General features: G+C 41.1%; 1 long non-coding RNA gene across 1 annotated transcript; it reads left to right on the forward strand.

Annotated features, from left to right (window-relative positions):
• The first annotated feature begins 15011 nt into the window (after nucleotides 1-15011).
• On the forward strand, nucleotides 15012-17194 carry LOC144589089 (uncharacterized). Its single transcript, XR_013544991.1, has 2 exons — nucleotides 15012-15087; nucleotides 16093-17194. It is a non-coding gene; the product is annotated as an uncharacterized LOC144589089 (long non-coding RNA).
• Nucleotides 17195-19221: the final 2027 nt, after the last annotated feature.

The raw sequence follows: 19221 nt of genomic DNA on the forward strand, positions 1-19221 counted from the left end.
GCCAGCCACCCTCATGCTCCCTGGAGGCATGGTGGGCCAGCTGACCCCACTTGGGTGGCCAGTTGGTTGGCCACTGTTGGCCGCCTGACTCTGGTGCAGATGGGCCTGCCATGGCCTGAGCCCTCAATCTGGCCCTTCCAGTTGGTGGCTGAGTAGAGGGGCAATGCACATGGACACACCCTCGCTCACGAGAGCTGCAGTCTAGGAACCACCATACTTGCCTTGCCCTGGATGCTGGCAAGCCACACAATGTCATTGGCTCCTACCTGCAAGCTCATAATCTAGTAGGCATGATACAAAATGGGGGAAATGGAAAGGAGGAGGAAAAGAATTTTTAACTCAATATAAAACTGTGAGGGGAACAAGTGATGAATTTCTATATGGTGCACAGTTTGTCTCTTCGTTATGTGCCTTTAAATTAGAACCAACTTCCAGTGACCCTGCCAGGGCTGTCAATGTGAGGTATCTTAGGAGTGGTTTTACCAGTTCCAATCCCCCAGCGAGTTTCCATGGCCAAATGGGGTTTCAAACCTTCATCACTAGAGCTCTAGTCTGTCATTCTATACACAACACCAAACTGGGTATCCAGTTTGCCTCTTATTTTTACTTTATTTTGCAAGGTATCGGCCTCATGCTGATTATGAGAAAATTTTGCCCAGTAAGTTAAATTGCCCAGGAAGCATCCTTGAACACTTTACAGTTTTGCATTTTTTTTAAAAAAAAAGTTAGATAGAACAGCTTGCAAGGAGATCTTGCAGAATTTAAATCCTGAGTGATAAAGAAACCAGCTGTAACTAGTCATCTCCCTCTCAGAGTTTCAGACATCAGGAGAGAAAGGGTTGAATTTCAACTGTGGGTGCTGTGGTTGCATCCATTTTTATGTTGTGTTCCAGTGTTATGGAGCACAGTTTTTAATCTGGCGACATGGCAGTGCAATGCCCCCCTCCATGACATAAGTTCATGGAAGCTTCCTGGCATCCGGGAATAAGTCATGCATAATAATTCATTGGCTCACAAGCCATAAAAGTGATGGAACAGATCCCTCTGGACCATGAAGTGTTGTTAACACTGCAAGCATTTGCGAGCGCAATATGTATGGATAAAAGAGGACACATAAAGCAGAGATCTGGCACACGTTCCAGAACATATCCTTCACTTCATCCCTGGAGGAAGATTCGCTTGTCAGAATGTAACCATCTATAACAAAGCCTTTCGCTTCCTTTAAACTTACCTCAGAATCTGCCAGAAGTCTTGGACATTCCAAAGATTACCCTACAATGTGCTGAACTGTGCTCTCCGATCCAACTTTTCTCAGTCGCATCATCCAAGTTCTTATGTCCACAGCAGCTTTGTTTAATAGATGATAGTATCCATGCACACAAATGTTGCATATCAGTTCTCCCTAGAGACTTAAAACAAGCCTTCTGCACAGAACATGTGGTGAGGTGGACACAGACCAAAAAGTTATTGTTTACAGTACCTGGGACTTCCTTTGTTTTCCTTCCAAAGAAGCAAAACAAGCAAAATCTGTAAGTTTTTTGTTTTCTTTTGCTGGTTCCTGATTCAGATTTCTCTCATCAAAAGCACACGCTGTTGGATGGAATGTGGGGTGCCAGAGTGGAGCTTTCACAAACAGCAAAAACCCGAACAAACATAAAGGAGAATATTAACTTACTCTTTAAGGACAACTCCTCAAAAGCTGTACACATGTTGTTACGTGCCATCAAATAACCTACAACTCATGGTGATCGTATGAATGAGTGACCTGAAAAAATGTCCTGTCCTCAACAGCCTCACTCAGTTCTTGTTAACTCAAGGCTGTGGTTCCTTTAGGAAATCAATCCATCTCACTTTCACTTTCCCTCTTTTCCTGCTGTCTTCAGCATTATTGTCTTTTCCTGAGTCTTATGCTGTGCCCAAACTAGAAGAGCCTCAGTTTTTTTGCTTCCAAATAAGGTTTCATTTGATTGGCAACCCACTCAACCATCCTTCTAGTAGTCCAGGGTATCTGCAAATCTCTCCAGCAGCACTATATTTCAGATGAATTAATTTATTTCTTGTTGGCTCTCTTTAATATCCAGCTTTCACATCTGTACATAGGAATTACAATCATGTTGATGATCTTAGCCCCATAAAAGTTTTTTTAAAATCCTCCCCTTGGCTGTGCTTAGGCCATTCTGTGTGACCAAAGAAGGGGCAAAATGTAGCCGGTCGGGAAAGAAGCTGAGACGTCCCACAAGCGGCAAGGAGTTTTGTTTGGCAAAAAGAAGGTAATAAACTAATAAAACAATAAAAGGATATTTAAAGGAAGATAGCAAATGAATAGATTTGTACTGAAGAGCCTTATTTGATTTATAGACTATAGACATTCAGGATGTGAAGTCCTAGCTCCTGTTTTTAAAAGCTGCCCCACATTGTAAGAGAAACTGAAAGTCAGAAATAACTTTTCCACTTTACCCTGCTTGTGGCTTTATATGAAAAATCCTAAATGCCTGAGAAAATTATTGCTGGAATAGGGATGAACTAAAGGATAATAGAGGGAGATTAACTTTGTATATATAAAGAAGAACCCTACACTAGATGGACAGGTGGGGATTTATGAACAGCAGATTGGAGACACAGTGTGGATTTATAATTCAAGGTGCTAAGTGGGAGTTGGGCAGCAGCCGGCCCACTCAGCACGAAAATGGGTGTCGCTATATTGGTCTGGTGATCTCAGTTTAACTTGGACATACTGTACAAATTGATGGTGTTAAGGGGAAGTTGGGCTTAGCCGGCCCTCTTGATATGAAGATTGATGGATTTTGGAATTAGTGACTTGGAATTGACTTGGAAGACAAGAGCTGATTAAGAGGAAAAGAACAGATTTACCTTACTGGGAATTGGGAAAATTGAAGACCTATAGTTGATTTATGGAACTTTGAACTATTGGAATAAGGCTATGTTGTGACTATATATACTGTGTAATACAACTAGGTTTTTTTAATGAATTAAGAATATAAGGGTAAATTTAAAAGCTAAATAGAATTATTTAATATAGAGAGTTCTCTTAGGTAAAGATTATCCCTAAGCTACAGAGATGGCCAAGCAAAAAGAGGATTCCCCAGGACAAGCAACAGGTTTATCATAATTAATAACCCAAGATGCTTTTAAGAATTATTATGCAAGAAATCCAAACCAACATCATCAAACAGCTTACCGAGCAGATGAAATCTCGGACCTTAGAGATCAAAGCAGAAACGTCAAGCCTCAAAATGGAAATCGGAAAAAATACACAGAAGCTAGAAAATTTCACCCAAGCAGTGGGAGTGGCAGAAAAATGTATAACAGAATTGGAACATGAAATGGAAGAGACAAAGGGGATACTTTCAGATCAGAAATGCTTGATGAATTTGGAGATGGAGCTATCTAAGATTTCAAAATATTCAAGAGGGAGAAGCCAAAGATTTAGAGGATCTACCAAGTCAGGAATTATCCCCACAAACTGAAATGGAGCCTGAAGAATTCTGACAATCAATAGCCAAAGCTTATAGATCAGGTACTAGATATACTAGAAAAAATAAACTGCCCAGGGAAGTCAGTGTCAAATTTTTGAAAATGACAATAAAAGACAAGTTACTGAAAATGAGTAGAGAGAACAAACTTAAAACCAAAGGAGCAGAGATCAGAGTGCAAAAACATATGCCCTGGGCTGTGCAACAAAAAAGACAAGAATACACATTTCTGACCAAGATACTGACACAAAGAGGTACAGTATTCCCTTTACCTGGCTCACCCCAGAGGGGATTTATATCAATCTAGATGCCAAGAGGTACACTTTAAATAGTACAATGAAGGCTAAAGCATTCCTGAAAGAGATGAAATATAAACTCCAGTTAAGTGATGAAGAACTACAAATCTTAGAAGAAGACGTAGAGAAAGAAAAACTGAGGAGGAGGAGACTGGACAAGTAGCTGGGAAGAAACCTATCTCTCCTATGACAACAACAAGACGTAAACAGAAAAAAAAGAAAAAGATGGTAGCAAGTACCCACAAGATGTCTAACCAAACTAAGATTTTATCGGTAAATGTGAATGGACTAAATTCCCCTCAGAAAAGAAAATTAATATTTAGCAAATTGATCAAGACCAAAGCAGAAATAATTTGTATTAAAGAAACACGTATTAAAGACAAAGACAGACACCCATTAGAAAACTCCAAATTAGGTACGGTCTTCATAGCGGCTGATCAAGAAAAGAAAAGAGGATTAGCTACTGATATAAAAAAGAATTTGGACCCAAATCTGATATATGCATCTAAAGATGGATGAATTTTGATGGTCAGAGTACAAAAATATTTATGTCTCAAATGAAAATCAAGGAAAATTTTATCAAGAACTTAAAAAGCAACTCCAAGAATGGAAGAAAAAATGTAGAATTGGAGATTTTAATGCAGTAATTGATAAACAAAAAGATACTTCAAGAATTGAGGGGAGAAAAGGGGATAAAAAAAGAAAAGTAATGCCAAAGGAATTTCTGGAAATGGCAGAAGAATTAAAATTAATTGATATATGGAGAACCAGATTTCCCCATAAAAAGGACTTTACTTTCTATTCAAACAGACACAAATCTTGATCTAGAATAGACAATTGCTGGATATCTCCAGACCTAAGTCACAAAGTCGAAGATATTAAGATTCTTCCAAATACATATGCAGACCATAATCCAATTTGGATGACTCTGAGTCAGCAACGAAGAAAAGGAACATGGAGATTAAAAACATCTATACTGAAAGATGAGGAAAGCTTGAAGAAAATTTTTAAAAGTTGGAATTCTTTTCAAAATAAATAAGCCTCAAGATACTGGAATTGCCAATGTTTGGGATACAGGGAAAGCCTACTTCAGAGGTCTAGCAATTGACCTAAGAATCCAAAAGAAAAAAGAAAGAACGAAACAATATCAAAATTTAATTAAGGCACTTAAAGAAGAGGAAAAGGCGTTTAAGAAAAAAACGACAATACAACTTAAAAATAAGATTAATATATTACAGTGTAAAATTAATTTATTTGATCAAGATGAGATGGTAAAGAAAATAAAATTTGCAAAACAGCATTTTTGTGAAAATGCAAATAAACCTGCAAGATGGTTGGCATATCCCAACATCAGAGTCTTTTCCAAGGAGTCTTCTCTTCTCATGAGATGGCCAAAGGACTGGAGCCTCAGCTTTAGGATCTGTCCTCCCAATGAGCACTCAGGGTTGATTTCCTTCAAAATGGATAGGTTTGTTCTCCTTGCAGTCCAGGGGACTCTCAAGAGCCTCGTCCAACACCACAACTCAATAGCATCAATTGTTTGGCGGTCAGCTTTCTTTATGGTCCAACTCTCACTTCCATGCATTGCTACTGGAAAAACCATAGCTTTCACTATGCGGAATTTTGTCGGCAAGGTGATGTCCTTGCTTTTTTGGATGCTGTCTAGGTTTGTCGTCGCTTTCCACCCAAGAAGCAGGCATCTTTTAATTTCATGGGTGCTGTGACCATCTGCAGTGATCATGGAGCCCAAGAAAGTAAAACCTGTCACTGCCTCCATATCTATGACTATAAGAGCTACGCTATTTCTTCTACGGGATTCTTGCCCATAGTAGTAGGTATGATAATCATCTGAATTGAATTCACCCATTCCCGTCCATTTTAGTTCACTGACACCCAGGATGTCAATGTTTATTCTTGCCATCTCCTGTTTGACCACATCCAGCTTACCAAGGTTCATAGATCTTACATTCCAGGTTCCTATGCAGTATTTTTTTTTCTTTACAGCATCGGACTTTCCTTTCACTTCCAGGCACGTCTGCAGCTGAGTGTCCTTTCGGCTTTGGCCCAACCACTTCATTAGCTCTGGAGCTACTTATCCTTGTCCTCTGCTCTTCCTCAGTAGCATGTTGGATGCCTTCCGACCTGAGGGGCTCATCTTCTGGCATCATATCTTTTAGCCTTTTGTTTCTGTTCATGGGGTTTTCTTGACAAAGATACTGGATTTGGCTTGCCAGTTCCTGCTCCAGGTGGATTGCGTTTAGTCAGAACTCTCCACTATGACCTGTCCATCTTGGGTGTCCCTGCATGGCATAGCCCATAGCTTCTCTGATTTACTCAGGCCCCTTCCCCATGACAAAGCAGCAATCCATGAAGGGGATAGCCAGCCAAGAATCAGTGCTAGAAAGAAACAGAATTGATGAGAGGATAATTATGCTGAGTATCTGATAACCAAAGGTCTCTATCACTGTATCATATAGTAAGACCACCACCACAGTTTTCCTACAGCAAGAAAGCCACCAGACAATCATGCTGTATAAGCAACCTTAAGCGCAGCAGCAAACATGTAGCTATAGAGCCATTTGGTTGTTACATCTCAGTCCTAAAGACCAGGATAGTTTGTGTGTGCATTGCTGACTATCCCGAAGTCTGCAGTGTTGAGCAACAGCTGGCAGGTGTCAAGCTATTGTCAAAGACCTGGATTCTGCAAGTTGCCCTTCCCTATTAGTAGGACCGATGGCAAACGTAAAACTTTGCAGCAGACAAAACTCACACATTTGTCTTTGATGCAACATTGAGATAAAAAGTAACATTAGACTTGCAAGTTATGTCACCAAAATAAAAATTCAAAAGCCCTACTGATTTCAGTAAAACATGCTTCTAAGTAAGGATGCTTCAGATTCTGATGCTAAACACTTCTGCTTGAAATGAAAAGTAGGGCAATGCAACAAAGCCCCACTGGATCAAACAAATAAATTGATAGAAACCTAATTATCCACTTGATAGGTTTTTGCTGCACTCTCATAATCTACATCATCAAGCAGAAACATTATCTTAACACACCTTACACAAGAAAAAGACAGATTTATTATATGGACTTGTGGCTTTGGGAATGGTAAACTACTTCTGAGTATTCTCTACCTAGAACATCCTGAAAAGGATTGCCATATGCCAGATTTTACTTGACAGCATGCAATTTACTGTTATTATTAATATTTTCTCTGTGGAATATAACCATCCTTGGGAAAGCCCTAAAGGAATAGGGCTTACACAACAAGAAGAAACAAGAAGAAAAGGGCATGCACATCTATAAAGTACACAGATACCTTAAGCGTGCCAGTCATGAGCATGCTCGTTTGCGTACATCTTTTCTTGGAAACTGGAGTTGCTTTCAGTTAAAAAGACCGCCAAGAAGAAAATTACAGGGGACAGTAGCTTATTGGTACCCCAGTTACAGTAGGTCCATTCAATCCATTGTTGAATGGTAAGTCAATACATAGCACCCAGGCTGAACAGCTCAGTAAGTTGGGTATCTGACTGCAGGGTTGTATAGTTCCAGGATGTCCACAGAAAATGGGAATGATGAACCACTTCTGAGTACTGTGTACCTATAAAACCATTAGTTGGAAACAACTCGACAGCACACCATTAATTTCTATTTCTATTTCAGTGAACACATAGGTAAATCCTATTGAGTCTACTTCAGTCTAGTTGAGACTAGGAATAGAATAAAGGGCAACATGGTTAACATCATGTGAAGTTTGAAGCTAAGGCTTTTGCTGCTACATATTGCCACCGTTCTGGAGCCAAGCACGTACAAGAGCCTAGATGGCTGCTATATGAAAACAAACATGGGAAACCTAGTAGAGGATATACTGCCAAGTGCCAACATTTTGCAGAAGCAAAGAACAATATGTGTAAAACACACCTCTGTACTAGAGATTATTGCATAAGCATGCCGGCTAGATTCTCAGTGCATGACGAAGGCATAGAATCACTTGCTGTAAACTATGCTCATTTGCTCTGTAATCATTTCCTCATTTCAAAAAGCCACAAAGGTGCTAATTCTTTAGGTCAAGGGGACAGAGTGGGCAACCTAATCAGTTGTCTGCTGTTTCTGAGGTCTGATCCAAATTCATTTCCCCCCAATCCTAGCATTTTACAGCTGTTTTGGACTACAGATCCCATCAGCCTGGCATGCCTGACCAGTGGGTTAAGAAGGACGAGGTGCTCTGACAACTTTCTAGTGTTTTGGACTGGAGTAAGCAGGGGATGGTGGGCTTGTAGTGCAATTTATCCGGGTAGCAAGAGATTGGGTGAGGTTGGGTGAGGAGCAGTGTAGATGATGCAGCTGCACTGCCGAAGCTAAGCAGGATAAGTACCTGGAAGGAAAGCCACTCAGTGCCTGGATGGAAAGCCACTTGTAGACCCTTGGGTCATTGCCCTGGATCCCTGGATGGAAAAAAAGGTGGAATATAAGTGCATGAAATATAATCACTTAAGCCAGGGGTCTGCAAACCTTTCAGTATGAGGGCCACATCATATATTGTACACATTTTCTGGGGCCAATGGAAAAACAAACAGTTTTATAATGAATGAATAAGTTTTATTTGGATCAACAAACTTGTACTTGTATACTACATTATTAACGGGAATGATGGAACTGGTTGTTTAATTTCAAAATAATGCTGATCTGGGGTTTCAAGCTTGAGGACTTGACATACTTCAATCTTGAAAAGGTTTGTTCACACAGATATGTTGTACTAAAAACTGACACAAATCCGCAAGCAAATTGCTTCAAATTCAGAAACTGCTCAGGTTCCAAAGATTTATAAAACTGGGTCAGATTTCCTTCTTCATACACGTCTTTCAGCTTGTCATCTGACTGGAGATCAGTCATTTCCATTTGAAATTGACTTTGGACTGTTTCAACATTGCAATCAAAAGGATTTTGAAACAGCCTTATTTCATCTGTTTTTCCATCAAGATAAAAAAAAAATCGTTCCTGAAATTGTTTTTGCAAGTCAGAAATTAATTTTGTTGCAACTGACAAAGGAAATTCTGCTTTACATTCTTCAAGAAATTTTTGACAACATGGGGAATGAACATGGGGAGTAGACGTTGTCTAGAGGGGCGGGGTAAAAATCGAATAAATAAATAAATAAATAAATAAACCAAGTTATGAACTTTGACTTGTCCTTGAAGTAGCATGGGATTTTCTGAGCCATTCATCTGGATGTCCCTACCAGGAAATGTCAAGAATCAAACCTGGGTTTTGCTTATATAAACCAAGACACTCATTTACTAGGGAGTCAAGTAACAAAAGGGTCACTCATAGATTAAGAGAACCTGGTTCAAAGCCTTTCTCAACTATAAAACTCAGCAAATTCCACAGGCCTAATACACTGGGCTGCTGTGACCATCAAACCACAGGGTGGCCCAGGTAAAAATATGCTACCCAGAGATCTGCAGCAGGAAGGCTCAATAGGCTTGAGAAATCATTTCCTGCAAGCTATTGCCGTTCAGTCCAAAGTCTAGTTCTGTCCAAAGCCCAGTGCTCTCAGGAGACTTGACGAGGCCAATGATGGCATTATTGGGAGTCACACTGCCTTCCATCTCTGGAGGAGTGAGTTTATTTTCAGGAAGAAATTGCAAATGGAAAATGTACAAATCAGAGTCTTCACCGGCAAAGCTAACTCTGTAGTGATTTGTGCCTACCTGCCCCTTGAGGCTCTGGGAAAGGATGCTTGGCACCTCTAGAAGGTGGGTCAGGACTGTTTCATCCTAAGTGCAATGACAAGAAGGGCACAGGAGTAGAGATGGGCTGGCAAGGCAGTGGGGAGAGTTTATGGGAGCATCTGCATCAAGGCCTAGGTCTGCAGCAGGCAGCAAAGGAGAGGAAGAGGTTTGGGGACACAGAGCAAGCGCTACAGGCTCCTGGATGCTGGTGGGGCAGGCAGGTGTCACAGAAGGATCTGTGCTTGGGAAAGCCCCCTCATTCTGCTCGAGGAGGCAAGAGATGGGGCAGGCAGAGCTTGTCACAGGATGGACTGAGCTGATGTCGCAGGGAAGCACAGCTGGAGCCACGAGGCCATGGGGCTCAACAGGTGCACCCCAAGAGCAATACCGGGGCGTTCAGGGAGATCTTCATGGCAGGGGGTGCTACCAGGCAGGGGGTGCTACCAGGCTGTTGAGGCCAAAGCACACCAGAGGCACATGGGGATCAGAGCCGGCCTCCTCTCCCACCCCTGCACATGAATCCCCCTGGCTGCTCATGGTTGTGCACACTGGAAGCACCGAGTGAACCCTCCCATCACCTTCAGGAGAACTGAGAATGGCAGTAATGCTGTCAAGCAGGAGGCTGCGGGCTTTCCCAGGCCAGACCCATGTGGAACTGCAGAGCAGAACAGCGCCCTTCAGTGCCCCAGGGGGAACACAGAGTAGTTCCACCCAGAGTAGACCATTGGTCTAGATGGGCGGGGTATAAATCTAATAAAATAAAATAAATAAATAATAAATAACAATGAGTCCAGGTCCGTGGCAGCCACTGGATCTCTTTGAAGGGCGCACCACAGAAGAGCTGCACCGCTCACTCCAATGTGGAGGACTGGAGGCACTGGCTTCATCAGTCAGGGCTCCTGGGTGGGTTGTGTCGTGTCCCCCAATGGGATGGCAGTGGCATCCTCTTCCAGTTCTCAGGAGGAAGCAAGGGTGTTGCCTGCCAATGGCCCTGCACCTTCCTCCTCTCTTACTTCATCCTCTTCAGGGTGGCAGCCACAGAGCCCAGCATATTGGATCAGGCTGGAAGTGGCCCACGGGCCATACTTTGGAGACCCCTTGACTTAAGACAAGAGCTCAAAATTAACCTCATCGGCATTAGAACTGGTAGGGCTAGTGCTGCCCTCAGGCAAAGTGAGGCACCTGCCTGAAGCAACAGATTCTTGGTGTTACAAAGAGTAACAAATAGTAAGGTGTTTAATTTGTTACTATTGCATTGTTGCCAGGTATGGGGAGACGAATTGATAGAATTTGCTCCTACAAGTGTAAAAAACAGCTTAGGTGTAGAGGGTATTTGTTGCCTTGCTGTTTCAGGCAGAGGAAAGATTGGGTCATTCCTGCTGCAACAATGGCATGTCCAGTGTTTGGTGCCTTAGTATACATGCACAAACATTGACAAGGATGTGTGTTCCAGAACAGATGTATCCACACAAAATCCAACTCTGAATTAATTTCTGGACAAAAATTAGCTTCTAGCAGGAATTTTTTGAAGCAATCAACTCAGGATGCTCATGGTAAGGTAAAATAAAAAGGAAATCATGTTTATTGTCCCAGGAAGCCCACAGAGGATAAAACAAGACAAAACTTAGACTTGAACACATGAGCCTGTAAAGCTGGCTTGCGTGTATGCAAGTGTGCTATAGGCCAAAAACAGAGGCATTATCACTGTCCACTGTTGAGGAAGGCGAACAAAGTACACAAACTGTTTTGTGGAAGAAGGTGGGGGGTTGCCTAAGGAAGAAATGATCCATGACAATGGTCAAAATAAACAAGATATTCAAGCGGAGCTGACTACATATCAGTCTGTCGCCCCCAACTGGTTAGTTTTATTGCTGCACATATTTTAGCAATACTAACCAACATTTGTAAAAAACCAAAAGGAAAAAAAAAGCTAAACCCCAAATGTTAACCGCAGAGATGAAAGTGGAGCCACGAATTTCCCAAGAGGCATTTGGAAGGAAATTGGGACTTTCAGTGATAAAGAACAACTTATGAGGGAAAATCAATGAAAGGTGATCAGTGGGTCAGAAACGGGAAAGGATCTATTTCAAAACAGATTTGGGAGATTGGGATCAAGGCTGCTTTTCTTATTCATAAACAGTCTGTCTCTGCATAGCTTTAGTTGCAATGGTCCGTTACAGACTTCTGAGAGAGAGAAAAAAACAAGTGAAGCCAGGCGTTGACAAGTAAAATGAAAAATGAAAATGAGTGTTTATAGCCAGAAGGTACATTCTGGAACTGCACTGCTCTAACTTTTTCTCTCCCAAGGACACCGTCTGCCATAAAACTGAAATCTACAGGTCTGTTCTTTTGCCTCTAGCTGTGGGGAATTTTTTTAAAAAGGACTAAATTTGTTGCGGGGAAAGATAAAAAAAAGGCTGAGTAACCAACCTGCAATGCTGGGAGACAGAAATTAAACCTCTTATGGAACCATGCCTGTTTGGCCCAACACAATAGCCTAACAAGAACAGGAGGTGTTCAAAGTACTATGGGGGGGAAGGAGGGGGATTTACAGATCACTCCAGTACGAAAGTTTATATTTTCCCTTTTGTGTGCATGCCATTTTCAGAGCTTCAAGACCTTACTTTTTTAGACTATATAAGACTATAACCTCTATGGCCATGATGGATGGGGAATTCTGGAAGACCTGGTCCAAAAAACACCATGCATCCAAACTCTAGCCATTTTGCATGTGTATCACAGAACTCCTGTCACTCAGGTAGGTTAAGTTCCACAACATATCCATGTGAGATATCCATAATGTGAAGATCATTCTTGTCTTTTTATCTACAGTGGTGCCTCGCTAGACGATGATAATCTGTTCCACTGAAAACGCTGTTTAGCGAAATCATTGTCTAGTGAAAAACATTTCTCCATTGGAATGCATTGAAACCTGTTTAATGTGTTCCACTGGGGAAGAATCATTGTTGTCTAGCGAAGATCGGCCATAGGAAAGCCGCTTTGCGAACCACCAATCAGCTGTTTAAATCGCTGTCTTGTGAAGCTTAGGTTCTGAAAACACCTGTTTTGCAAGCGTGGAGGAAGCTGTCAAAATTGTCATCTAGTGAAAATCGGTTTGCGAAGCAGGGACCAAACAAAGTCCAGCGAAATTCCCCCATAGGAATCACTGTTTTGTGAATCGCTATAGTGGTCGCAAAAAGTCAATGCCTAGCGAAAAAACTGTCATGCGGGGTAACAATCTAGCAAGGCACCACTGTATTTGGTAAAATGTGAATGCAATGTATGTATCTGTTGCTAGGTGTTAGAAAATTAAATATTCACCCAGAGGGGAGACTCAAGATGGGGGAAGTGGTGCATACAGAGAAGGTTAACCTTTTCCTCTGCACTGTGGTCCTACTGAAAATGTCCCCTCCCTGAAGCTGCCATTAGCACCAAATGAGTCAACAATGGCTACTGCTCTTTGAATTTGGCCCTACAGACAGAAGCAGACATAATACCCTTAGAAGACAGAAATCCTTAACAGCTGATTGCACATAAATGTCATATTAGGAGCTTCTCCCAGAGTCTGTGAAATAGCGAGAGATGTGTATAGTGAAAATGTCTGTTTTTCTTTCATTTCAGGTTCTTTAGAGGGAGCCTCTTTCATGATCATATTTTTCATGTACCATTCTTTTTCTTTTCTGTGAAAGGGAAAGCGTCTTCCAATTTCCTTTGTTTCAAGTTTCCTATTCATGTTTTCTGACATTCCAAAAGCCCTACAGAACCCTTTGACATCATTCCAAAAAGCAAAAGAAAGTCAACGAAGAATTTACTATTGCCTCCCAAAGCAGGGAATAGTAAAGGATAAAGAAAAATAATAATAATAAACCTATTGAAATACTGTATATACACTTTTAACAAAATAAATGCACAGTAAATTATAACAACTCAGAGAAATCAATCTAACTAGGACACCACCACCACCCCATACAGAGAGTAAAATATAGCAAAATAAAACACACACACAGCCCCTCTCCCAAAAACCAAGAAAAGCAAGCAAGCAAATAAATGCAAAAATACATTCAATGCCCCTTCAAACCAAAACTGCTGGAATATAGGAAGATTTTTCCCCAGCATCATCACCACTTTGATGCCTTCTCTTCTTCGAGTCTAGCAAGCAGAACAGGCAGGCACCCGTCCGACAAGGATGGGGGCTGGGATCCAAAGAATAATCCAAAGGAGGGATGGTGGGAGAGGCAGCAGCAAAAATGATCCAAAGAAATGTGGAAAGGGAACTATTCCAACAAATCTAAAAGGAAAAGGCAAACAACAACAACAAAGGATGCAAAATGGAGATGTGCAGACACCTGAGATGGAGGGCAGTAGGAGCTCAATACATAGTAATCCCAACTGCAAGAAAAAGACTGAAGCAAAAAACAACACTTCTAATTGTGTTTGAGGCCCTTCTACACATTCAAAATGTCTGCTCCCCTCTCCTGGATGTTTTGATTGTCTACTGACAGTCCTTGGTGACACCGACATGTCTTTGTAACAGGCCTCATGACATAATGAAAAATTTATCGGGCTATTTGACATACAAATGATAAAAAATGGTTAAAGGGTGAAAGAAAAGTTTGACATTCCCTTCCACCCCAGCTGCTGGCCCTCGTTGGTCATGTCATCATGGCTTTTCAATTGCCCTTAAGATGCAATTGGATGAAAAACTTATAAGGCCATGTATAAAAAGGTGAAAGGAAGGTGAAAGGTTGATTTGTCAAAAAAAAGGTGGAAAAAAGAATCCACGGAGGGAGAAACATGAAAGAACATGAAATGTTCATGCTCTCTTCTTTTGTTAAGAATCATTCATGTTTCATAGGGCTCTATTTTGGAAATCAATGGAAGAATGTGAAAATGGGGGCGGGGGGGAGCTTTACTCATGTTCTTTCTTCTTAGTTAAATCATGAAAGGCCCAACCCTGTAAGTGGTTAGCTTTGTTTTATGATTGGTCTTCAGGACCTTGAAGTGCAACTTCTCAAGTACAAAAGACTGCCTGAATCATGTGTCTTGTGCTAATGAAATTTATCTGTAATGTTTGATTCTCCTCTAAAAGGCAGCCCCAAATTCAGGCGGGAAACCTCCACAGTGAAATCTTGGTGCTGCAGAAGCATTGCTTTTCTGTAAATTATTAAAGGAAGAGTGAAATAGAGCTTCCGCACAACCATCTTTATCCCATGGTCAAGGTTTTTCTGTACAGATTGCTCACATTAATTCTTCACATGATTACTTTCCTTATACATAAAGATCAGAGATTGCCATTAATATATTACAATCAAGTTGTTTAGCTGGACATTTTCCAACATATTTGAGCAATTTAATTAGCCTTCATCTCGATTTGAGGGTTTTCAATCTGTGTTTTCCATTCATAAGCTACTTGGGTGTGGAAAGGGTTCAGGGACAGAAAGGTGTTGCCAGGTGACAGGATCAACAACACTCTGTGTAACAAAATCCCCTTTTTTTCCTCCCATTCCTAAATCTGCATTTGCCAAGCTTGAAGAAGAGTCTTAAAGTAACCTAAAGAAAAGGTAAGAATATCTAACATCAAGCTGGAGATCCTTTTTATTTTCAACATAAGCATAGTTTACTTAGATATTTTAGCTTATTAATGTATGAACTTTCCAGTCTCTGATAAGGATTCTGTTCTCACTTGAGGGAATCACAGGGAAAGCAAGCAACTTCATTCAGTGAGAGATTTGGAAACAAGGTTCATGTATCTAAAGTTAATGCTCCAATTTTTACAGCCCTCTGACTCCTCCATGATGTCTTATATCATGAAAAGCATTTTATAAATCAGTTTCTTGGAAGCTGGAGGGGATATTTGTGCTGTTTTCAAGGAAAATTGACACACATGTACTTTGTATTCATATGTAAAGATCAATACCAGTTTTCACAACCCGTTGATGGATTTTATCCTACGCATGCAGGGAAACCTTTTTAACTGTGTAAATAGCCTGAGAAGATCATGAATAGCTGGCCTTAATCCCGCATCTGTGTACGAACAGCAATAGTTACATTTCCAGGCACAATCATAGTGCTGGGCTTGACCTTTAGAGCCCAACCACACCATCATATACTTTGGGATTTGCTCTGCTTATAAAAATTCAAAGTAAATTTTCCTGCCCACATAATGCATTGGCTGAATCAAATCCGTCAAGCCCTTTTTGCTTGCATAGTGGCTTTTTCCCCCTCTCCAGCCTGGGGGCTTCTATTTTTCTTGCTGGAAAGATTTGAAAGGGTTTGTCTGTAAAGGCCGAGAAGGGGAAGAGATCAAAAGGAGAGCCATGAAAAAGAGAGGAAAAGAGAGAGGAGCATGAGAGAGGAAGACAATGAAAAAGAGTGGGGAGTGGTGTGTGTGTGAGTAAGTGAGAGGGGAAAGGGAGCCAAAAGGGGGGAGAGTGCACACGAACACACACAAATAGAGACAGTACTCACCTCCCTCCTCAAAGCCTCTGCTCCCCTAACCCACCACTTCTTTTTTTAAAAAACAGCCCCCCTCCTATCCTGTTTATTCATTTATTCATTTTTAACAGCTCCAGGAACTCTCTCACCAGCAAGATAAGATACAGACGTGATTGGGAAGAGGAATTACTAGATAGCTCTGTGGTTTAGGTCTCTGACTGTGGAGCCAGAGGATGAGAGTTCAAATCCCCACTGTGCCTTCCTGACAGGAACTGGACTTGATGATCCAGAGGGTCCCTTCCACCTCTGCAATTCTAAGATAATGATGAAACTTGGACCTTTTGCTTCCTGTTCTTCGGGGGGAAATATTACATGATGTCTATCTCAGATGTTTAATTCTGTACACATTCTGCATTAAAATGTGGTTCTAAAATGTCCTGGTGCATTACAGTGGACCCTTGACTTACAGACGGCTTGACTTACAGACTTTTTGAGTTACAGACTTCTCTGGCCGCAAAATTTAGGTTTGACTTGCAGACTGAGATTTGACTTACAGACCAGAAAAAAAACCAAAATGGAACAAAAATGGCCTGTTATGGGATTAATCGGTTTTCAATGCACTGTAGGTCAATGGAGACTTGACTTACAGACTTTTTGACTTGAGAACCGCCTTCCAATACGGATTAAGTTCTCAAGTCAAGACCCCACTGTAGTAAATTATGTTACTATTATTATTCTTTGCTTGATTTTATTTATTTAGAAAGTTGAGGGCAGTTTCTTTCTAGAAGCTCCATAATTCACACATATTCAGAGATGCTTCCATTTTGTTTTCATATTGTCCATAGGTGGTGAGATGAATCATATAGGTATTGTCCAGGAAAGATGAGTAAAGCATTTGCACTCTTTGAGGCTGCATTCCTATACATACATTCCTGGATATAAATAGGTTTCATGAAAAACAGTAGCTCTTATGAGCATACATGTGCAGGATTGCACTATAGGTGTAGTATTTTTATTCCAAAAAAATCTGGGCAGAATTTATTTTTAATAAGAAGCAAATTAAAGGAGGGAGGAGATATACTTTTGACTATAGAGGATGAGACCAACATCTTTTAAAAAACTGTTATGATGTCACAACATCTGTGTTCGGTGTATGTTATAGTGACTCAAATGAAATTGATCTGCCTTCTCAAGATGGCTGACTTGGGTCTCTGGCATGTCCAGAGAGTCTCTATGGGGGATACTTTGGAGAGTTTCCAGTTACAATGTTGTAAAACTTCATATGGAATAAGCTCAGCAAAATTTAGATCCATTCCATTTAGCTGGCCTAATCTGAATGCAAAACCATTTCTCATCATGGAAGCAATTTGATAGGCTGAGAGATGACTGTTGAAGCTGTGAGCTTATATTCTGCTCTGTGTGGACTCCAACAACCTCAGAATATCTGGTTTCATTCTTATACCCTAAGGGGCAATTTGTATGAGTCGAGGAGACGCGATACATTTGGAATTGTAAGAATCACTGAATAAGATGAATGCCATGTCCGCTGGCTATAGAAGAGCACATACGTTTGCTGAACTCCCGGTCTCTCGCATTTCTAAACAAAGCAGAATCAATTATACAAGTAAATAGACGGACATGTGCACAATTTATGTGGTATACTCTGATCAGAGAATTAGAGCAGATTTTGGATTGGGGCACAGACCTATTCTGTGATTGGGATTTGTCATACTATGTTCTCCAATCTTGCCACCACCCCACCCCTCAAGTTCTATTGAAATTCAATTATCATGCCTGAAGGAAGCTGAACTCAAACACATCTGAAGCGCTGCTTAAAAAAGTAATTTATTTTGCACTGAACTCCCAGAATCCCCCAAGATTCTGGGAGTTGTCCAGAAACTTAGCTTTCTAAGCTCTGGCCCAGATGGTAACCGGTTTGTGGAAAGGAAGTACATACATCCCCCCTGTATTTACATTTATATCCCTCATATGGCAGAATTTGAATCCAATGTACTTGACTGCAGGGAAAGCCACTTTTCTGGCCACATTATCAGACCTAGCAACTTGACTTTTATATATCAAAATGTGAAGTACAAAACTTGAAAACATTTTGCATATTCTGCACTAAAAATAGCTATCAATAATTTCAACCAGTTCTCGCTCTTTGTATTCTTTCTCTACCTCACATAGTGATATCCTATGTGCCACTAGCAGAATAACTGGCCAGGAAGCAGGCCAAGAGGTGTGGTCAGGCTTTAAGGCTGCCTCCCACCCACAAACAAAAATTTCTGTATCTCCAGTGAGACTCACTCTAAAATCTCTCCTGCCTGGAGACCCCAAGAGACATTGCAATTCCCAGGGACCACTGCCCTGAGACCCGGCAACACTACTAGGGAGAGACGGAACCACCTATTCCACAAAGTTTGAAATGAAGCTAGCATCATGGCTGCCCCTTGCGTGGTGCTCTCCTGCAATTTTAATCTTGGATTAAGGAAGGACCTTTGCCATCCCTTGCTCTCCTTATGCTCCTGCAGTTGCTTTTGCATTAGTTAATGTTTGAGCTCCCTAGTTAGGCTAATTGCGGCATGCGAGCGGCAGGCTGCACAGATGTCAGATGTCATGTTCTATCTGATGAAGAGGTCCCTGCCTCGGGCTGTTTATATATGACCTACCAGGATTTCCTGACTGCATGATGGAATAATTAGGGGGCCCCGCTGCAAGGAATATGGCTGGCAATGGGTTGCAAGACATCCCGTTTTGTTTCATTTTAATTTTTTTTAATTTTTAAAAAATACTTAAGCATTTCCCTTATCAGCCACATAATGTTCCAAGAGTTCGTGTGTTCATCTTACTTGTTTGTAGTGTATTTTTAAAAGCATTTTCATGAAGATGCTGGGGAAAGCTTTCAAAAAGCTGAGCAGGCTGTTTTCCTCAATTCTCACATTACAAAGCTGGTCTCATGGCATAAGCAAACAGAGGAAGAAAAGGAATTATCGGGTGGGTGGGATGCTATTTGTTTGATATGCAGTATGTTTTTTTTACTTTCCAGACCTGCTAATTTCAAAATCCTAATTAGCAAAACAAGCAAATGATGGAGGGAGGTGCATATGGGTGCTTGGCTTATAACTCTCCTGGGGCTTCCTTCTGAGTCTACGTGTCTAGAATTGTGCTATGAAACTTCAGTTCTACACAAACATACCTGGGAATAATTCAAGTGGGCCTTACTTTCAACTAGACATGTGCAAGTTTGCACTTTACAT

This window comes from Pogona vitticeps, chromosome 4, assembly GCF_051106095.1.
Source record: "Pogona vitticeps strain Pit_001003342236 chromosome 4, PviZW2.1, whole genome shotgun sequence".
Classification (NCBI taxonomy): domain Eukaryota; kingdom Metazoa; phylum Chordata; class Lepidosauria; order Squamata; family Agamidae; genus Pogona; species Pogona vitticeps.